An 8,206-nucleotide genomic window follows, 5' to 3' on the forward strand; every position below is an offset into this window, starting at 1 on the left:
ATGCCCTCCCAGGCCCATCCATGGCTGCGGCCCTGCCCAGTCATGTGATATCTATACATTAGAGCCTAATGAATTCATTTAAATTGACAGATTTCCTTATATGAACTGTAACTCAGTAAAATCATTGAAATTGTTGCATGTTGTGTTTTATATGTTTGTTCATTAAAAATCCAATGACATGGTGCTATTTTTTGTTGATTTCACATTAAATTCACAATAGTTGACAACTCAACAAAATGTAAATCAAAACTAGACGTTTTACTGACATCTGTGCCCAGTGGGGAGTGACTTATAGTTAAGGTAGCTAGGAGAGCCTCCCGAGTGGCACAGTGGTCTAAGGCACTGCATTGTAGTGCTAGCTGTGCCACTAGAGTATCTGGGTTCGAGACCAGGTTCTGTCTGGGAGACACAGCGTCGTCCGGGTTAGGGGAGAGCTTGGCCGGCAGCGATGTCTTTGTCCCATCGCGCACAAGCAACTCCTGTGTCAGGCCGGGCACAGTGCACGCTGACACGGTGGCCAGGTGTATGGTGTTTCCTCCGACACATTGGTGCGGCTGGCTTCCGGGTTAAGTGGGCATTGTGTCAAGCAGTGTGATGCGTGGCTCTCGACCTTCGCCTCTCCCGAGTCCATACGGGAGTTGCAGCAATGAGGCAAGAGTCACGAGCCACGAAATTGGGGAGCTACCTTTTTTTTTAAGTAGCTAGGAGATCCAACCTTGTATCACAGTTATAGTATCAGAAAAGTTAGTGCTATTAAGAAAAGACAAGTACGAGTGTTAGTGAAAGAAAGGTTATAAATATATTTTTTTAATTGTGCAATTAGCAATGAATATTAGTAATTTAGTCACCTGTTTTCGCAGCTATAAACTGAAATAAAGGCGGTTTTGCCTAGTTGTTCTGCAGAATTATTTGAGGAAAGAAAGAGAGGAAGACTCCACACCACTCTCACTTGAGTATCTTACCTAGTTATTTTCAGATCTCATTCTGCTCTTTTGTAGCTTTGGCAACTACAGTATGTGTGTGTTTTTAAAATCCCAATTCACTCCTCTCCCTCTAGGCTTTATAGACGCTCCCCACTCCGTGGCTGCAATTCTTCTAATTCACTGTACCCTGCTCGCCCGACCCATGTGAAATTCCTGGTCTCTGGCAGCGTTTGGAACTGCCGATCTGCAGTCAAGAACGCAGAGTTCATCTCAATTGAAATACATTCTAACAGTATATCTGTCTTCTCAACTCACTATCATATACTTTTAATGTGGGGCTATGACAGTCAATTGCAAATGAGCCTGACATAATGTATCGTATCTCACCACCACTAATGAGATGTGCTGGATGCATGTTGCGTCAGAGTTTCTCAAAGTTAGGGAGCGTGGTCGACATTGCGCATCTCATCTCTGCTGTCACATTCAACCTGGATCGATATTTGGTTGTAATGCAGAGGAGAGCACTGAATTGAACTTCACACAGATATGAGCTGGTGAAGTGTACCATGAGTTGTATGGTGCTTTCAAGACAACTGGGAATTCAGAAAAATACGAAATCATGACGTCAGTGATCTTGAGGTTGAAAAGTCAGAGCTCTAGAAAGAGGCCTGAGTTCCTGAGTTGGAATATCGAGTTGGATAACTGTTCAAAAAAGAAAATATTTTTTTCCCAGTTGTCTTGAACTTACTGTAGTTGGAAGTCTGAGATTTCCGAGTTCCCAGTTGTCTTGATTGCAGCATTAATGCTCAGAGGGAGAAGGCAGGGTATTCCATTTGAAGTCAGGAACCAAAACTCCTCCGTAGTGACGTGAATGCGTTGTCTGCAGCATTCGGTCACATGACAGCTTGATCATCTGTTCGATTTCGCTTATCGGCACGTCAACTGAGCCAGGATCACTGTCAAACGGATTGGAAAGTAGGTCCCAAAGTTCTCTTCCATTCATTGGGGCGGCAGGGAAGCCTAGTGGTTAGAGCGTTGGACTAGTAACCGGAAGGTTACTAGTCTGTAGAGTACAACATCTGTAGAGTACGACCCTACCTCACAGAGGAAGCGGTGCAGGGCCCAATCCAGGAAATTGTTATCTCACATCTGGACTACTGGAACTCGCAGTTGGCTAGGCTCCACGCTTGTGCCATAAAACCCTTGAAACTTATCCAGAATGCTGGTGTTCAACCTTCCCAAGTTCTCCCATGTCACCCCGCTCCTCCTCACACTCCACTGGTTTCCAGTCGAAGCTCGCATCCACTGCAAGACCATGGTACTTGCCTACGTAGCAGCAAGAGAAACTTACCTACCTTCAGGCTATGCTCAAACCCTTCACCCCAGCCCTAGCCCTCTGTTCTGCCACCTCTGGTCTCTTGACCCACGGGAGGGCAGTTCCCACTCAGCCCAGTCCAAACTCTTCTCTGTCCTGGCACCCCAATGGTGGAACCAGCTTCCTGATCTAGGAAAGCAGAGTCTCGCCAATCTTGCAAAACCATCTGAAAAAAAAAATAATGAACTAACACTCGTACTTTACTCTTTTTTCCCCCCTTACTAGCTCTGCCTTTGCAGATAGCTACTTTTGATAGCTACTTTATTGAGGAAAAATGTACTTACTATGCCTGTGAAATGTGGTTGTCCCACCTAGCTCTCTTAAGATGACTGCACTAACTGTTTGTCAATCTGGATAAGAGCGTCTGCTAAATGACTGAAATGTATCAACATTTGTTTTCCAAAAAATATCCCTTAAATGTCTAAATATACCTTTACTGTAACATATTTTAGACATCAGCAAACAGGACCTCATGAGTATCCAAAAGAAGTAGACTGCAGAAGAGGAAGCTTGTCACCTTTAGTGCACTACGGTAGAACTGTAGAAGACATAAAGAAATGTGACTGACAGTGAACAGAACAGTGAGTCAAGATGAGAATCTCTTCTCTGAGTGTCTGGAAAGTTATTTTAAGTCTAGACATTCATGTAAGATGGCCTATGACTGCATGCAACAGGCCTGAGCTTGCAGCTCCTGGTTTATATCTGGTTCTACAGAGACTGAGGGAAAACCAGAATAAAACAAGCTGTTTTGGTCCACCTTTCTTTGAACACGAAGGCAATTTACATTTTGTGGCTTGGTAGTGTATTTATTTTTAGACAATCTCTTATCTGCCAAGCAGCCTAATACTTGGTCATAGCTTTGATGATGAAGTAGAGACGAAGAGACTATGGCTTATGTCCATACTTCCCAACACCCTCAGGAGAAATGTTTGGTAAGACGGTCATAGGTCAACATTCCAGACTGTCAATTCAAATTGTTACACACAGTTATGACTGTACCTCAGAACCCCAGGGCAGTCTGAACCACAAGGTTGACCCATCCGAAGGAGCTTAAAGCTTCTCTTTTTTTTTTGTTACAACCAAATCTCTTATTTTCCCCCCTTAATGGCATGTTATAGAAGGGCCCTGACACTTTTTGTTTTTCAGTTTCACTTCTTTTTGAAATGTAACATCATTTTGCGGATAAAGTTCGGAATGACTTGTGTACAACATCTAAAGACGTGCATCACTATACTTCTGTTTCTAAAAAGGACGTACAGTATTTTGGTGTTTTTGGAGCATCTGTTTATGTTTTTTCAGAGTCCTGCTTGTTTCTCACAAACAAGTGTTAAATAAAGTTTTATTTAAAAAAAAGTGTCTGGACCCTTCTATAACATGCCATTTACATCAAAAATAGAGATTTGGTCATACAAAAGCTAAATTCTCCTTTAAGTTAGAGAAAGAGATAAAGTTCTTATGTGAATTATTTTTGTGTATGTCTGCTCGGAGTGAACCAGAATGACAGTAAACTGGTTCATTCTTGCCTGGATGCAAAGAGCAGATACATATTGAGGAATCCATGGCAATGGCTTTAGGCGAGGGCAGACCTGTCTGCTTTCAAAACAGACTGACAGACAAACGAACGGGCAGAGACAGAAAGACAGGTGGGAGTTACTCATGTCTACCCAAACAGACAGACTGACAGAAATATAGCCAGTATAATGTATTTTGCATCATATGATGCAAAATGCAGCATTGTGTGATGCAATAGCCATTATACCGGCTGTATTTATGTATTTTGAAAGTTATATATCTTGAAAACTTTATCTGACATGCAAAACATTTTGGGACTATATCAACAATGGACTAATGAAACAAATACCCAAAGAGTTTTCCTTTAACAAAACAGAGCTTTTGTGTCAAACATTTTCTTCCACCTTTGTTTGCTACTTTTCAGTTATTTTCAGTTCTCTGTGGCTACATGTGTATATTCCTCAGGTTGACTTACTCATCTGTTCAGCGACCCCAGATCCTGGATTAGGGTTGTTAGAACAGACAAACTCCACAACCTTCAGAGCAGAAAACATACGGTATCATATGTCCTACACTAATATGCATATTGGAGTTGTATGTTTTCCACATTGCATCAGAACAGAGTGGTCAGCTAAGTGATCAGTCAGAAAATAACTTTTGTGCGTGTGTATGTGGGGGGGGGGTTCATGTGTTTTACATGTGTCTCTGCTGGAGCATCCAGCCCCAGCCTTGCCCCAGGCTCCACTGTGTGAATATTTTGATGCAATCGCTCCCGTGTGTGTCACCCTCCTCAGCTCTTACAATGCTGAATGTGCTCAGGAGACCTGGTGTCACACGGTGCTGGTGGGTCTCACAGTGTCTCGACCTCAGCACGGTAAGGAAAGTCCCTATTAATTAACTATGACTCAATGGAACAGTTCAACCCACTCTGTAAATGGGAGTAGATTCACTCACAAGTTCTTTCAATAAATCAACGGGATGTCAATGTGAGAACCAGCAAAAGCTCATACATTTCAGTTGGTTTGCTGGGATTGAAAAGAAAAACAACGTGCTCTGTATACATCACAGCTCTTTCTGGGAAAGCAGACCGTATGAATCAAGACTGCTATTGTTTGTACAGTAGAATGTCAAGAGCGTGCTCGTAACAGACGAACGAGGGGAGGAAACATCCACCAGATAAGGTAGGCCTATTCCACATTGGTTTCATCTCTCCCTCTCTTTGTTGACTGTGTCAAACCTACTACTGATAAAACTGAGATTGGTAGGAAAAAAACTATCACATTTCCTCTCAAATGTTTTTCTGTCAAAGCTCAAAACCAATGTCACCAAGGAAATCATCGCTAAGATCACCACTACAATGGTTACGGGTATACGAGCACAGGACAATGTGATTTAGACCTAGTATACGTATGGGTGGAGATGGGCAGCTCGGTGTGTTTCAGAGGAGGTGTGCTTTCCACTAAATACACATTCCATGTCTTCAAACCATTTACATGGGACTCTGTCCTATTGTAACATGATACAGAGGGCGGAAGTTTGGTGAAAGCTAAAGGAAAGACAAGGAGCAGACATAAAAATCGAATCGTAAAATAGGTTGAATTCTAATCGGAATGTTTTGATGGATCATCTCCAATTGTGTTATTTTGGGACTGGTTGATAGTGACACACCACATGTGTCACACACTCTCATGTCCAGCTTATTATATGGTTGTTCCGACAAAATAGCAAAGCTCTTAGCAGAACACACAATTACACCTTCTTTAATGGTAGGCAACAACACGTCTGCTAAGCTGATCCTCAACACTGGGGCCCCTCAGTGGTGTGTGCTTAGTCCCCTCCTGTACTCCCTGTTCACCCACGACTGCTTGGCCAAACACGACTCCAACACCATCTTTAAGTTTGCTGACCACACAACAGTGGTAGGCCTGATCACCGACAACGATGAGACAGCCTATTGGGAGGAGGTCAGAGACAATAACCTCTCCCTTAACGTCAGCAAGACAAAGGAGCTGATCGTGGACTACAGGAAAAGACAGGCCAAACAGGCCCCCATTAACATTGACAGGGCTGTAGTGGAGCAGGTATAGAGTTTCAAGTTCCTTGGTGTCCACATCACCAACAAATTATCATGGTCCAAACACACCAAGACAGTTGTGAAGAGGGCACATCAACACATTTTCCCCCTCAGGAGACTGAAAAGATTTGGCATGGGTCCCCAGATCCTCAAAAAGTTTTACAGCTGCCCCATTGAGAGCATCCTGACCAGTTGCATCACCATCTGATATGGCAACTGCTCAGCATCTGACTGTAAGGTGCTACAGAGGGTAATGCGTATGGCCTAGTACATCACTGGGGCCAAGCTTCCTGCCATCCAGTACCTATATACTAGGCCGTGTCAGAGGAAAGCCCCAAAAATTGACTCTAGTCACCCAAGTCATAGACTGTTCTCTCTGATGACCTTTGACCCCCCCCCCCCCCCCCTCCATTTGTATTTTACACTGCTGCTACTTGCTGTTTATTATCTATGCATCGTCACTTCACCCCTAAATACATGTACAAACTACCTCGACTAACCTGTACCCCCGCACATTGACTCAGTACCAGTACTCCCTGTATATAGCCTCGTTATTGTATTGTGTTACTTTTTTATTCTTTTTTGGTAAATATTTTCATAACTCTTTCTTGAACTGCACTGTTGGTTAAGGGCTTGTAAGTAAGCATTTCACGGTAAGGTCTACCTACACCTGTTGTATTCGGCGCATGTGAGAAAGTCTGATTGGATTTGTCTCTTACCTCAGCTCTATCACACACACACACACCGCGACTGCACAAACACCAACAAAACATGTGACCACCCACACAAATGAACACCTTTAGATGTTTGAGTGATTGACCTCTGACCCCTGCATGTTAGTAATGAAGCAGAGAGAAGAACAAAACACACTCTTCCTCTATGGTTTCAGCCATTAATGTGGCCCACTTACAGAGAGGGGAAACTAGGGCAGTCTGACAGCGATGAAGGCACCAAAAACAAGAGTGAGTTGAATTGCCATGTTGCTATAGTAACACAAATAAATACAAAATGGATCGTGAATTAGAGAGAATGAAATGGAGAGACTACAATAGAAGAAGGATAGAGAGCACTAGATGTGGGGGGAAAAAACGAGACAAAGGCGATATAAGATCAAATCAAATCAAATTTTATTTGTCACATACAAATGGTTAGCAGATGTTAATGCGAGTGTTGCGAAATGCTTGTGCCTCTAGTTCTGACAATGCAGTAATAACCAACGAGTAATCTAACCTAACAATTCCACAACAACTACCTTATACACACAAGTGTAAAGGGATGAAGAATATGTACATAAGAATATATGAATGAGTGATGGTACAGAACGGCATAGGCAAGATGTAGTAGATGGTATAGAGTACAGTATATACATATGAGATGAGTAATGTAGGGTATGTAAACATAAAAGTGGCATTGTTTAAAGTGGCTAGTGATACATGTATTACATATAGATGGCAAGATGCAGTAGATGGTTTGGAGTACAGTATATACATATGAGATGAGTAATGTAGGGTATGTTAGCATTATATTAAGTGGCATTGTTTAAAGTGGCTAGTGATACATTTTTACATACATTTTTCCATTATTAAAGTGGCTGGAGTTGAGTCAGTATGTTGGCAGCAGCCACTCAATGTTAGTGATGGCTGTTTAACAGTCTGATGGCCTTGAGATAGAAGCTGTTTTTCAGTCTCTCGGTCCCTGCTTTGATGCACCTGTACTGACCAACGCCTTCTGGATGATAGCGGGGTGAACAGGCAGTGGCTCGGGTGGTTGTTGTCCTTGATGATCTTTATGGCTTTCCTGTGACATCGGGTGGTGTAGGTGTCCTGGAGGGCAGGTAGTTTTCCCCCGTTGATGCGTTGTGCAGACCTCACTACCCTCTGGAAAGCCTTACGGTTGTGGGTGGAGCAGTTGCCGTACCAGGCGGTGATACAGCCCGACAGGATGCTCTCGATTGTGCATCTGTAAAAGTTAGTGAGTGCTTTTGGTGACAAGCCGAATTTCTTCAGCCTCCTGAGGTTGAAGAGGCGCTGATTGCTCCTTCTTCGCCACGCTGTCTGTGTGGGTGTACCAGTTCAGTTTGTCCGTGATGTGTACGCCGAGGAACTTAAAACTTACTACCCTCTCCACTACTGTCCCGTCGATGTGGATAGGGCGGTGCTCCCTCTGCTGTTTCCTGAAGTCCACGATCATCTCCTTTATTTTGTTGACGTTGAGTGTGAGGTTATTTTCCTGACACCACACTCCAAGGGCCTTCACCTCCTCCCTGTAGGCCGTCTCGTCGTTGTTGGTAACCAAGCCTACCACTGTAGTGTTGTCTGCAAA

This window comes from Oncorhynchus mykiss, chromosome 16, assembly GCF_013265735.2.
Source record: "Oncorhynchus mykiss isolate Arlee chromosome 16, USDA_OmykA_1.1, whole genome shotgun sequence".
Taxonomy (NCBI): domain Eukaryota; kingdom Metazoa; phylum Chordata; class Actinopteri; order Salmoniformes; family Salmonidae; genus Oncorhynchus; species Oncorhynchus mykiss.